Raw genomic sequence first — 14,504 nt, forward strand, 5'->3', positions numbered from 1 at the left:
CCAACTGGAAAATACCACACCCTACTAAAGCTCCCAACACATTGCTGGAAGCCGCTATCTGTATCCTTGTGCTCCTGTGGTTCAGCACTTTCTGCGCACATCAGCTGTAGTGTGAATTTTAATTTTTTTTTCCTTGTTTGATATTGGCCTGTTTACTGATTACTCTTGCAGTTTCTGATTTTGTATTATCTCTGCCCTCTTGGTTCTGACCCAGCTATCTGACCACTCTTGCCAACCTGCACCACCGGCCAGTAACCCAGTGGCTTCTGTGCAAATCCAAATCCCTGTACAGGGATTAGATGGCTAGGACAACCCTTTGGATCTGATGAAGAGAGTGGCTTGTGCTAAGCCTGTCCGTGGTATCCATTTTTAGAGCTGCCAGGTGACCATGGACAGCACATTACAACATGTTTTTACCGCCTCACTGCTACAAAAATGCACTAAAAACATATATTCAGTTTTTATATCTGGAATTCTTTGTATCTCATTTAAGTGTACAGGGAAAATTCATAAATAAAATGCCTTTTTACCACAAAAGAAGTTGACATGCTATGGATTTTAAAAATGCACCATTGGGCAATTTTGGCTACTTTCAAAACAACAGCAGTAGGCGTGAGATTTATAGAAATCCCACCCACTTTACTAAATCTAGAAGATGCTGCATTTTTTGTGTATGAAAATACGCAGCAAAAAAATGCACAAAATGCTCATCTTTTCCAAAAATAAGACTTTTTCTTATTTATTTATTTTTTTCTGTTCATTTCTACAGAAAATCCATTTTACTGTTCCTTTTTAGTAGCTCATGAGATTTTATTCCGAAAGAAATTTTTAAAAATGTCTGGTGGAAATAATAAAGTGCCCTACCCCACATTGAAAAAATAAAATAAAATAGTTTCTTGGAGGAGTTTTCCCTTGAAAATGTCATCATTTTGAAAGCCTCGCAAACCTCTAACACAGTGGTCCCCAACCTTTCTGACCTTGAGATCCACGCTCAGCTCCTGCCCCCCCTTACAGTAGAGTAAAATTGGCCAGAGCGGTAGTCATGACCGAGTTGCTGACTGGTTTCGCTCTGTCACTCTACAGGAAAACAGTGTCGCAGACCCGGTGTTCTGTCAGATGTGGGGGTCATCACACTCATTTGTAGGCTACAGGCCTCCGCTGTCTCCAAGCCTCCATCCTCAGGAGCCATCACACACAATTCATGGGACGCCAAGTTCATTGCAACAAGCAAACATTTACTAGTCAGTTCAAGTTCATCAGGTGGTAACACATGGGATAGGGCACAGCACTTCATATTCTTTACTTTCTTAGAACAACACATTTTCAACCCTACCATTTGTTCCTTGAGCATCCCTTTGTGCACTGGGTCTGTTAGCCCCAGGGATCTCCTTTCCTGTTTGGCAGTGCACCCGGGATCCATTAGCTTCTGTCTTGACATGTCCCCATCCATCTTCCCTTGTATGCCAAAGAAAACAATGTGCCTGGCAGCCCTATGCAAGACTTTGGGCTCCGGACGCAAGAGGAGTTTCCACTAGAATTCTAGTATGGCATCCCACTGCCTTGAATAGTAGACACATGCTGACCCTAGCAGCCCAGTGGACTTGAACTTGGACTTGTAACTACACTTCTCTATCTCTCTCTCTATCTGGAAGTGCCCACCTTTTATTAATACTAGTTCCCACCCACTGGGCAAGTTCTATCATTAACTATATCCTATCCTATAGACTAAACCTATTGTTCTTATTCTATGCCCTATACAGTAGCTAAACCACTTATTATATAAACAGTACTTATTCAATCCCAATGCTAATCCTATGCTTACCCTGCACTATTCACTTCTCACATTGTACATTAACACTTTACATTACATACATGCTGTACATTACCATAACACATTATATAAGACGCACATCACTATTCACATTACATGTAAAACCACACAACACTGTACACACAGTGCGATTGTTGTCTTCAGGGGTAGGAACACAGAACAGCAGTCGATCATTATTACAGTAGTGACACCTAGAGTCCCCATTACCAGTATGTACCAAAATCCAGGAGTCCCCACCTAAACCCCATATATCACGCACTCCCACCATACTATTGCAACCAGCTTCAAGCACCTCCTCTGACAGGTAGTAACATCCTGTCTCCAACTTACCAGACTTAAAGTATCTCTAGACACCCAAGACCAGTATATCCACATCCAGATCTGCTCTTCTGTGTGGGGCTACTCACAAAATCACCTGCTCTTAATAGCTACTGTATATTCTAGACTAGTGTTGAGCCACCCCCGTAGTGTTCGAGTTCGGTTCGGTTCGTCGAACACCCGTGTGTTCGCCGAACTGTTTGTCGAACTGTTCGTCGAACACCTTCGAACATCGTTAAAAACAATGGCAGGCAAACAAAAACACATAGAAACACATAGAAAACACCTTCAAAGGTGTCCAAAAGCTGACAAACTGCTCAGAAGACATAACTAACACATGGAAAAGTGACAAGTACATATAGTCATGCGAAAATAAAAGAGGTGGAGGAGTAAAAGGAGGGGGAGACACAGATATAGGCATGTCATGCCCTTCTAAAATCCAAAAAGTGAGAAGCCGACACGGCCAGTCCGCTCCTGCCCGTGCCACCTCCGTGTCGCCGGGTTTGTGCCAGAGCCGCGGTGAACCCTGACGGCCAGCCCCCCTCTCCCAATACTGGTGCCTGTCCGCTGGTGGGTCGAGCGAGCCCCCCTGTGGTGGAGGCAGCTCTAAGCTTTTTAATTTAAATTGTCTCTCTAATTTGAATGAATACACTTTAAATCCATTTACAAGGATCTATTGGAGGGCAAGTCTCATGCCAGCACCCGCGTAATTCCAGCTCCAGTAGCGTCCACTAAAGCTGCTGCAGTTAAAAAGCTTTTATAAGGATCGAGCTCGGCTGTCCAGCGCAAGACATCCTACTGCCAGTCCCAGCCCCTATGCCTTGGGGTGCCTCCTGATGCTCTTCACTAAGTATCCAATGGTCCCGAATCATTTCCTTTGAAAAAATTAAGTGTCTAAACTACAGGTGGTGTAGCTTGCTTAACAGCCGGGATAATCCGCTGACTAGCAGACACTGCTACTAGGCACAAAGAATTTCCTGGGCTAGATGCAGTTAAAAATTTGTAATTAGATACTCTCGTTGGATGCTGAGAAAGCATTCCATAGAGTCTCCTGGCACGCCATATATGATTCTCTTAAAAAGCTTGGGGTAGGGGTCTAGGGGACCCTTTTATAGCCAAAATCACGGCCCTGTATCACAATACGTCACCTAGGCTGAAGATAAATGGAACTGTAGCACCCTGAGGGCTCGGTTGCTACAGAGGTATTGCACCTCACCCAGAGGTGTGATATCTCACTCTCAGGTAAGGATGGAGTGTGGATCAGGACCCGACACCTGCATGCATTACACCACATTGCCGTGGGGCAGGGCGACCAATATGCCCCTGAGATGGGCACGACAGTCCCTGTCCCTGGCTGGAGTGGGGGGAGGGAACACTGAGGAAGGGGAACCCTGTAGTGCAGGAGCAGGGAGGAAGCAGTTCCTGGGTGCATTGAGAAGGGAGTATAAAAGGTGGGCACCATCTTAGTTCAGTGCAGAGAAGTCTGAGCAGAAGTGGCAGGGAGCAGGGGCTCTGCATGAGCTCTGCTCCGGAGGCGGGCCTAGTAACAGAGGCCCAGGCCTGGAAGAGGGAGAAGGAAGAGGAGCGGAGAAGGCTCCAGGAACGAGGAATGAAGGGATCCCAGGGGTGCGGACGGGCGAGTCGCCACCGCACGCCCGAATCCACCTGCGTGGAGGGGTCAGGCCAAAGGGGGAGACCGGTCCCCGAAACTAGTGGAGGCAGGAAACGACCCTCAGCTAGAAACCGGAGGCTCTGACATTTTATGTGGCGCAGGCCCTTGCTACACCCGCTAGGAAGGCACCACATAGGGTCAGGGAAACTGGCGCCAAGTTTACCAAGAGGAGGCCCGAGGCAGCCGGACAGAAGTGTTGGTAAGAAAGGCCAGACAAAGGACACACAAAGGGGGTCCTGTGAAGTGCTCCAAAGTTATCTGGGAGTTGTCTGAGCCCCTCACCTGGTGAGCACAGTACGACGTGGGCAGCCGTTACCTGCAGACGTGGTCTGGATAATAAGAACTGTGAGTAAAGGCCCTGGATTGCATCACTGACTCCGTGTCGTTACTGCTGCTGCCCTGCACCATCACCCCCATCCTCCGCATACACTGCCCTGAGGCTATACTCCTCCCGTGGGGAGTTATGCTACGCTCTGCTGCACCCACAACACCAGCCTCAGCGGTCTGCCCTGGAGCGGCGGTTCACTCTGACCGCAATCCACGGGTGGCGTAGTCGGACATTTAAACATCAAAACCACATAAATAGTTCCGCCACTGGTTTGACCGCCCTGAGCCACGGAACCGGGTTGCCGCCACGGAGACTACAACCACCAGCATCCACCAAAAAGGGTCCGGCTCCGGGTGTCCCAAGGCCCAGGGGGCGCGTCAGAACATTTTCATCACCTTTCACAATCACCAATGGGACAAGGCAGGGATGTTCTCTGTCCCCTCTCTTATACATCCTAGTGACGGAGCACCTGCTCTCATCAATTCGCCATAACCCCAATATTAGGTGGATTGAGGTGGGAGGCACCGAGTACAAGTGCTCTCTATTTGCTGATGATGTCCTAGTATATATCACTCAATCACATATATCCATCCCTGCTGTTATGGCTGAAATAGATCACTTTGTTACATGGTCAAATTTTAAAATCAATGCAGCGAAGTCTGAGGCCCTCGATGTCTCCCTCCCCAAATCCATATAGGATTCCATCCAGTCCAACTTTCCCTTTGCCTGTCCCTCACAGGGTATCAAATACTTAGGAATTCCTATTCATAGAGACCTCTCCCATCTATGTTATCTTAATTTTGGGCCCTTTATTGAACAACTCCATACAGACCACGGTTGGCAAGTTAGAACTGTAAGATTCACTACGTGAACCGCTGGTGTTTTGTGGAAAAGCACATGTACACTGCGTTGCAAATTATTATGCAAAAAGTGTTTAGGAGTGATAAGGGAAGAATTTGTTTGTTTGTCAGTTAAACTCATTGATGGTGATGTGTGTCAGGGCTCTTTATATCACTGTAAGCAATTGCAGACACCTGTGCTAATTAGTTTGGCAGGTGTGTCCAATGAAAGGCAAGACTACTTAAGAAGGCTCTCTCACATTATTAAGCAGCCTACATTTTCTGCCAAAATGGGAAAGAAAAAGGATGTGTCGGCTGCTGAGAAGCAACAAATTGTGGAGTGTTTAGGTCAAGGCATGACTACAATCAACATTGTGCGATGATCAGGATGAAGTGTCTTGGCAATCAAGAAGTATGTAGCTGATTCACAGTACACATGTGTGCGTGCTGATAAGGGCAAATTGAGGACTCTTTCCTACAGGCAATTACATCAGGTTGAAAGAGCAGCGGCCAAAAAGCCTTGTCATAGCAGCAGACAAGTTTTTGAAGCTGCTTGTGCCTCCAACGTCCCCCGAACAACAAGATGCAGGGTCCTTCAGAGGTTTGCAGCTGTGCATACGCCATCCTGTCGACCTCCTCTATCCACTTCACACAAGCAGAAACGGCTCCAGTGGGCCAAACATTACATGAAGACTGATTTCAAAACAGTTTTGTTCACGGATGAGTGCTGTGCAGCGCTCGATGGTCCAGATGGATGGAGTGGAGGATGGCTGGTTGATGGACACCCCACGCAAACACGGCTACAGCGCCAACAAGGAGGAGGTGGAGTAATGTTTTGGGCTGGAATCATGGGGAGAGAGATTGTCGGCCCCTTTAGGATCCCTGAAGGCGCTAAAGATGAACTCCATAATGTATGTGGATTTTCTCAAACAGCACTTCCTGCCATGGTTCAAGAAGAAGAACCGTGTATTTCACAGCAAGATCATTTTTCTGCATGATAATGCACCATCTCATGCTGCACATAAAACATCTGCATCTCTGGCTGATATAGGCATAAAAGGGGACAAACTTATGGTGTGACCCCCATGCTCCCCTGACCTCTACCCCATTCAGAACCTTTGGAGCATCATTAAAAGGAGTGTCTATGATGGCGGGAGGCAGTTCACATCTAAGCAACAGCTCTGGGAGGGTATTCTGTCCTCATGCAAAACAATTGAAGCAGAAACCATCCAAAACCTGACAAATTCAATGGACGAGAGAGTTCAGAAGCTCCTTTCGAACAAGGGGTCCTATGTGAAAATGTAACATCACCTAGAATAAAGTTTTGAGCTGAAAACTGTTTGATTTCAGTTTCTAACAACCTGCTAATGCTTATAATTTCAAAAATGACCATTTTTTTGGTCTTTATTAAAATGAAAAGGTTGATCGAAAAGTTTGGGGGATCTAAGAGTGTGGCAACCCAGTAGTCATGATTATTTCGAATTCTGACAATATGAGGGTCATGCTGCAGGTAGTGCAGCAAGAAGGCACTTATGTGTCTTGCGCATCTCGGAGCCCCAAAATTATTTTCCGGGCTAGATGCAGCTAAAAATTATTTTTAATTTTAAATCTGGTGAAGCTTTAGTATAGATGGCCTAATACGATCAGTGCTGCACACTGCTACAAAGCCCAAATTATTTTCCAGCCAAGATACAGATAAACATGATTAGTAATTTGAAAGCTTAAAACGGTTGGTAGGGTGATTTTAACCAATCATCAAGCTTTTACTCTCCCCAGGATGACACAGGGGTAGAAAAGTCGTTTCGGATCCATGATTTGTTCATCTTTATGAACGTGAGTCTGTCTACATTATCAGTGGAGAGCCGCATGCGCTTATCTGTCAGCACACCACCAGCAGCGCTGAACACACATTCAGACAGAACGCTGGCTGCGGGGCATGACAAGATCTCCAATGCGTAAGTGGCTAGCTCCGGCCATTTATCCAGATTGGAAGCCCAAAAAGAGCAAGGGTCCAGTGACACAGTCGTGGCTTCAATGTTTACTTGGAGATACTCCTGTACCATCGTCTCTAGGCGTTGACTATGTGTCAGACTTCTTGTCTCCTGTGGCCTTGCAAAGGATGGGCTAAAAAAGTGGTGAAATGATTCTGTTACCAGCAGATACTGTGGTTCTGTTACGGTTTGAGTGCTGAACACTTGACGGTCCCACGGTTGGCAAGTTGGAACTGTGAGATTCACTACGTGCACCACTGGTATTTTGTGGAAAAGCACATGTAAGATTCTGCAACAGTCTCTGCTGATACTCCTGCATGCGTGCATCCCTTTCTATGGCAGGAATAATTTCTGCAAATTTACTTTTGTACCGGGGATCTAACAGTGTGGCAACCCAGTAGTCAGGATTATTTCTAATTCTCACAATTCGAGGGTCATGTTGCAGGTAGTGCAGCAAGAAGGCACTCATGTGTGTTGCGCATCCAGGAGCACCAAGTCCCTGTTGTGTTGGTGGCGAGGTAACAATCATGCTTCCTTCCTCTGTCCTCTCCCCCCAACCTCGCACAACAGAAATGTGATCAAGGTCTCCCTCATCTGATAAGTCTTCCATCAGTTCGTCCTCCACTTCTTCCTGGGCTCCTGCACCTTCCTCACTAGTTTGGCTGCTACCATGCGCCCTGGTAAAACCATCTCCCCCACCCTCACATGCCTGCCGCCTTGGTGCTGCCGACCGTCTGGACCTTGCAGATGTTAGCCCTTCCGCATACAACTCCTCCTCCTCTACTTCCTCCACCTCCTCTTGTGCCACCACCTGACTCCGAATTCTGTTTAACATGTGCTCCAGCATGTAAATCACCGGAATAGTCATGCTGATAATGGCATCGTCAGCACTAAACATCTTCGTCGCCATTTCAAAACTGTGCAGAAGGGTGCATAGGTCCCTGATCGGAGACCACCCCTCCAGCGTGATTTGCCCCACCTCTGAATCTCGTTCGCCCAGGCTATACGTCAGAACGTATTGCACCAGGGCTTGTCTGTGCTGCCACACTCGCTGCAACATGTGCAGAGTTGAATTCCACCGGGTAGGCACATCGCATTTTAGCCGGTGAAGTGGCAGGCCCAACGACTTCTGTAGAGATGTAAGTCGCTGAGCTGCGGGATGCGAACGGCGGAAGTGAGCACACAGCGACCGTGCCCTCTGCAGAAGGCCATCTAGTCTGGGATAGTGGGCTAAAAATTGCTGGACAACCAGGTTCAACACGTGAGCCATACAAGGCACGTGTGTGACATTGCCCCGGCGAAGGGCCGCACCCAGGTTTGCAGCATTGTCGCACACGGCCTTCCCTGGTTTCAGGTCCAGTGGAGACAACCATTCATGAAATTGGTTCTCCAGAGCTGACCACAACTCCTCAGCTGTGTGACTCACATTTCCCAGACATTTCAATGTAAAAACCGCCTGATGACGTTGAGCCCTACTGCCAGCATAGTAAGGAGGTGTGCAGGATCCCGTCTGCGCAGTTAGAAAGCTTGTGGCATGACCAGACAGGCTTTGGGTGCAGGTGGAAGACCGAGAGGAGGTTGAGGAGGCAGAAGCAGTGGAGGAACTTTGACATAAAGAGGATTGACGCACAACTCGTGGGGACGGCAAGACTTGGACAGCAGCCCCTTGTCCTGCTGTCACCATAGTTACCCAGTGCCCAGTCAGCGACATGTAACGCCCCTGTCCATGCCTACTCGTCCAAGTGTCTGTGGTGAAATGCACCCTGTCACACACAGAGTTTCTCAAAGAAGCGGTGATGTTGTGTGCGACATGCTGGTGGAGCGCAGGCACACCTTTCTTTGAGAAGTAGTGCCGACTGGGCATCTGGTACTGGGGCACTGCGACGGACATAAGGTCTCGAAAATCCTCTGTGTCCACCAGGCGGAAAGGCAGCATTTCTGTATCCAAGAGCTTGCAGATGGTGAAATTCAACCTCTTAGCTTTCTCATGGCTAGGAGGAAATGGTCTTTTACTTGTCCACATCTGAGGGACCGAGGGCTGGCTATTGTGCTTAGACGGGGTTGATAAGGGTGTCCCCGGCAAACTGCCGGTCTGTGAGGAAGATGCAGGCGGACATGTTAGGTTGCCTTGATCCAAAGGTGGTGCTATCGATGTCGGACAGCACTCAACACCAGCTGGTGTTCCCACCTCCAAAGAAAATGATGACCTGCCAATCACGCTGGCTGTTGCGGGTAAAGAGGTGGCAGGTCTGCACCCCAAAACAGGTGTGACTGCTGTCCCCCCAGTCACAGAGGATGAAGAGGCCGCGGATGCACAAGATATGGCAGACGGTGGTTGGCCCGGCCAGCTAGGCCGCATTGTAGCACACTGAGCTTCCCACTGCAACTTATGCTTCATGTCCATGTGCCGGTTCATGCATGAAGTACTCAAACTATGTATTTTTTGGCCTCTACTTAGCTTTTGCTGACAAATGTTACAGATAACACGAGTTGGGTCATCTTTATCGATCTGAAAAAATGCCCAGGCTATGCAAGGCTTAGCACCCATGCGACCTGAAGAGCCACCATGACTTGTGGTGAGAGGCAGAGTTGTGTTTGAGGATGCAGTTGTTGACGTGCTTCCAGTACTACGTCTCTGTCCAGGAAGGCGCAACCTGACCTCGTCGTCACTAGCATCTTCCTCCACCTCCTCTGCTGACCTCATCTCTTGGCTGACTGTGGGTTGACAGTAAGTGGGATCTCCAACCTCATCATCATCACCCTGTGTGTTATCACACCCGTCGTCCTCAGAGCCAACCTGTTCCTGCCCTGACAAAAAACTAAAGTTGTCGCTCCAATCAGGTATTTGAGTCTTATCATCGTCTTCCTCATTGTCTCCACCAACAGGAGTTACAGTTTGGGAATGAGGGTCTACATTATGGTCAGAACCTTCTGCGTCTGGTCCTGGATCTGACTCATAAAGATTCTGGGCATCAGTGCAGATCATTTCCTCGTCTGGATTCACAGAAGCGCTGGAGTCGACCTCTGATTCCCAGGCTATAGTATGAGTAAACAGCTCTGCAGACTCAACCATCTGTTCTACCTCATACTCAGACGGGCAGCTGGAGATTTGGGAGCTGTGAGGAAGCAAGTGCGATTTGGGTGACACCTTTGAGGACTGGAGTATTTGTGATGTTGAAGTTGATGTGGAGGAGAGCCCACTTAAAGGAGCACTTGATATCCGTTGAAGCACCTGCTGTTTTTGTGCCTCATCTGGAATTTGTAGCGATTGGCGTGGCCGTAAGAAAGGGATCTTATCACATTGTCCGCTAAAAGAAGTAGACATTTTAGTTTGGCTGGAAGATGGTCTTTCTTCTGCAGATGTTACTGTTGCTTTAACACCTACCCCACGGACACAACCTTTTTTCCCCTTCCCAACACGCCTATTCCCCTTTCCACCAGCAGCAGGCCTTTTTCCACTCATTTTGGTGGTTAACTAATTCACAACTCTGGAGTTGTTTGCACAAAAAAACAATGGATGGGAACCGAGCAGAGCTGAGTGGCCAAACTGTGGTATTAGGCCAAAACTATTGGCTGGGTTAGATGCAGAAAAAAATTATATTCAATTTGCAAACTGATGGAGGTCAGTATAGATGGACTAATACAACAAGTCCCACACACAGCTAGAAGCCCAATATTTTTTCAGAGGTAGATGCAGAAAAAAATATATTCAGTTTGCAACCTGATGGAGGTCAGTATAGATGGATTAATAGAACAAGACCCACACACAGCTAGAAGCCCAATATTTTTTCAGAGCTAGATGCAGAAAAAAATTATATTCAGTTTGCAACCTGATGGAGGTCAGTATAGATGGATTAATAGAACAAGACCCACACACAGCTAGAAGCCCAATATTTTTTCAGAGCTAGATGCAGAAAAAAATTATATTCAGTTTGCAACCTGATGGAGGTCAGTATAGATGGACTAATACAACAAGTCCCACACACAGCTAGAAGCCCAATATTTTTTCAGAGGTAGATGCAGAAAAAAATATATTCAGTTTGCAACCTGATGGAGGTCAGTATAGGTGGACTAATAGAACAAGTCCCACACACTGCTAGAAGGCCAAATATTTTTTCAGAGCTATATGCAGAAAAAAATTATATTCAGTTTGCAACCTGATGGAGGTCAGTATAGATGGATTAATAGAACAAGACCCACACACAGCTAGAAGCCCAATATTTTTTCAGAGCTAGATGCAGAAAAAAATTATATTCAGTTTGCAACCTGATGGAGGTCAGTATAGATGGATTAATAGAACAAGACCCACACACAGCTAGAAGCCCAATATTTTTTCAGAGCTAGATGCAGAAAAAAATTATATTCAGTTTGCAACCTGATGGAGGTCAGTATAGATGGATTAATAGAACAAGACCCACACACAGCTAGAAGCCCAATATTTTTTCAGAGCTAGATGCAGAAAAAAATTATATTCAGTTTGCAACCTGATGGAGGTCAGTATAGATGGATTAATAGAACAAGACCCACACACAGCTAGAAGCCCAATATTTTTTCAGAGCTAGATGCAGAAAAAAATTATATTCAGTTTGCAACCTGATGGAGGTCAGTATAGATGGATTAATAGAACAAGACCCACACACAGCTAGAAGCCCAATATTTTTTCAGAGGTAGATGCAGAAAAAAATATATTCAGTTTGCAACCTGATGGAGGTCAGTATAGATGGACTAATACAACAAGTCCCACACACAGCTAGAAGCCCAATATTTTTTCAGAGGTAGATGCAGAAAAAAATATATTCAGTTTGCAACCTGATGGAGGTCAGTATAGGTGGACTAATAGAACAAGTCCCACACACTGCTAGAAGGCCAAATATTTTTTCAGAGCTAGATGCAGAAAAAAATTATATTCAGTTTGCAACCTGATGGAGGTCAGTATAGATGGATTAATAGAACAAGACCCACACACAGCTAGAAGCCCAATATTTTTTCAGAGCTAGATGCAGAAAAAAATTAGATTCAGTTTGCAACCTGATGGAGGTCAGTATAGATGGATTAATAGAACAAGACCCACACACAGCTAGAAGTCCAATATTTTTTCAGAGCTAGATGCAGAAAAAAATTAGATTCAGTTTGCAACCTGATGGAGGTCAGTATAGATGGACTAATAGAATGATGCTATGCCCAAAAGATTTTACTTCACTAGGTGCAGTAAAAAAATTGGTATTCTATACACAGGTGGTATATCTTGCAACACAGATAGGCTACTCCACTGACTAACACACTCTGCAATAGGCCAAAAAGGATTAGCTTTGCTAGATTCAGCCAAATGCTGTGAAAAAAACTTGCACAGCACTGGCACAGACCTGCCTGGCAAAAACTGATAGGAACTGATGTAACCTAGTCCTGAAAAGGACTGCAATTACAATTAGTCTTTACTCCCACAACCTATCTATTTAAGAGCACAGACCTGCCTGATAAAAGTCATAGGAAATGCTGTAACCTAGTCCTTAAAAGGACTGCAATCACAACTATTCCCTACTCCCAAGCTATCTGTATATTTGTGCGAAAATTGGCTTGAAATTAACAAGGTATAGCGCACACAGCAACAGCGGTGCCGTCTAACACGCAGCTGCAGCAGTGAGAAAATGGTGGCGACGGGGAAAATGGCTTGGTCTTATAGGGCAAGGACATGTGACATACACTGCCAATGACACATGCCCTTGCTTGTGTGAAAAAAAGCACTTCGCTCCGTGTGTGCGCTGCTGATAGGCTGACAGATTGCACCTCCCCACTGTAAATGCGGGAAAGAGAAAAAAAAATGGAGATCTTCATTGTTCCTGCAGAGATCCATCCCCTGCCCCTCCCCCCACCCCGCTGTACACTCAAACTGCGTATTAACATTAATTTTCATCATTACTGAGAAAAAATCCAGTTATGATTTTGGTGCACGAACAGTTATCGAACATAACCTCGAACAGCCGAATTTTTCTCAAATTGTTCGTGTTCGCCGAACGGCTCGAACACCGCCCAAAACAGCTCGAATTTGAGATTGGCGAACAGTTCAAGTAGAACAACGCTCATCTCTATTCTAGACTTGGTGCTAATGCAACTTTCTACTGATTTGTCTCCTTCTTACCAAACTTTCTTCTCTCTAATCCATCCTGAATCCCTCAGCCAGTATCATATTTCTGTCCAGCTGCTACACCGAGGCCTCCACCTTATGCCAGTCATTGCACTGGTTGCCCACCCACTACAGAGTGCAATATAAACTTATCGCTCTCATCCACAAAGCTCTCCACAGTTCTGCACCACCCTACATCTCCTCCTTCAGCTCTGTCTGTCACCCTACCTGTGCTCCACATTCCGCAACTGATCTAAGACTAACATCTTCCATAAGCCGAAACTCCCGCTTCCATCTCCAAGACTTCTCTCATGCTTTTTCCTGTTTCCTGGAATGCACTACCCTGGACAATCCTATTAATACCTAGCCCCCCATTTTTAAGCGTGCTTTAAAAACACAGACAGAGCTATCACCTCACTTCACTATCTAACTCTTCCCTACTCCCCTTAATCTGTTCCCTTTTATTTAGATGTCTCAACAATCTCGATGGACCCAATAGCACCTGGTAACTGTAATTAGACAGATACTGGCTGGTGACCGGATCATGTAGCTTTATATCATATCCCCTATTTATTATAATGATGGCTCGACCATACATGACAAGCACGTTCTACCTATTTTGTCCCTTCCTACTCCATTTCCTTCTAGATTGTAAGTTTGCGAGCAGGGCCCCCACTCCTCCATTAACTGTTGAATTATGTGTTACCTTGTAATGTCTTTATTGTATGTATATGTCCCTCCAGGTGTAAAGAAATGCGGAATATGTTACCATATATAAATAAAATTAATATTTTTTATTATTAATGCACTAAGCTGGCAGACATGATGGGCCCATGAGCCACATGTGGCTCCCGAGCAACAGATTGGGATCCCTACTGTAATATAACCCTAGAAGGCACCACGATTATAAATTATGCAAATTTTCTTTTTAGAGAGGAAGAGAACCAGAAATCTATTGCCACCTACAGGAAGTAGCAATCCTAAAAGTCAATAGTGACCCTTTAACGAGCCTTATCACATGACTTAGGATATAAGCCAGAACCAGAAACTCAATTTGCAGACACTGTGTTTCGGGGTACTGCACCTCGTCAGTGCAAAGTGTGAGTTCTGGTTTGGCTGGGTGAGAGGCGTCAGACCGGTATCTAAGGGGTAATATTTCTTCTTGCGGAGAGTGACATATTAAGCATGTCAGGTGAGGAGACTTTTAAAGCCACAATGCTCCTCTAGGAAATATGGAAATTGTCTCAGAGACACATGGTACTTGGAGGTCCTGGTATAGATCTTGCACTGGAGTAGCCCAAATCACTCCACTGATTGTAGAGAATTACTGTTTAGACTTTTTTTTCCTTTCGTTAATTCCTACAACGGTTGTTATGAAACTTTCCATATACGATGCTGTTTACG

This window comes from Phyllobates terribilis, unplaced genomic scaffold, assembly GCF_046119375.1.
Source record: "Phyllobates terribilis strain yellow unplaced genomic scaffold, ASM4611937v1 Scaffold_1__5_contigs__length_1240528914, whole genome shotgun sequence".
NCBI lineage: Eukaryota > Metazoa > Chordata > Amphibia > Anura > Dendrobatidae > Phyllobates > Phyllobates terribilis.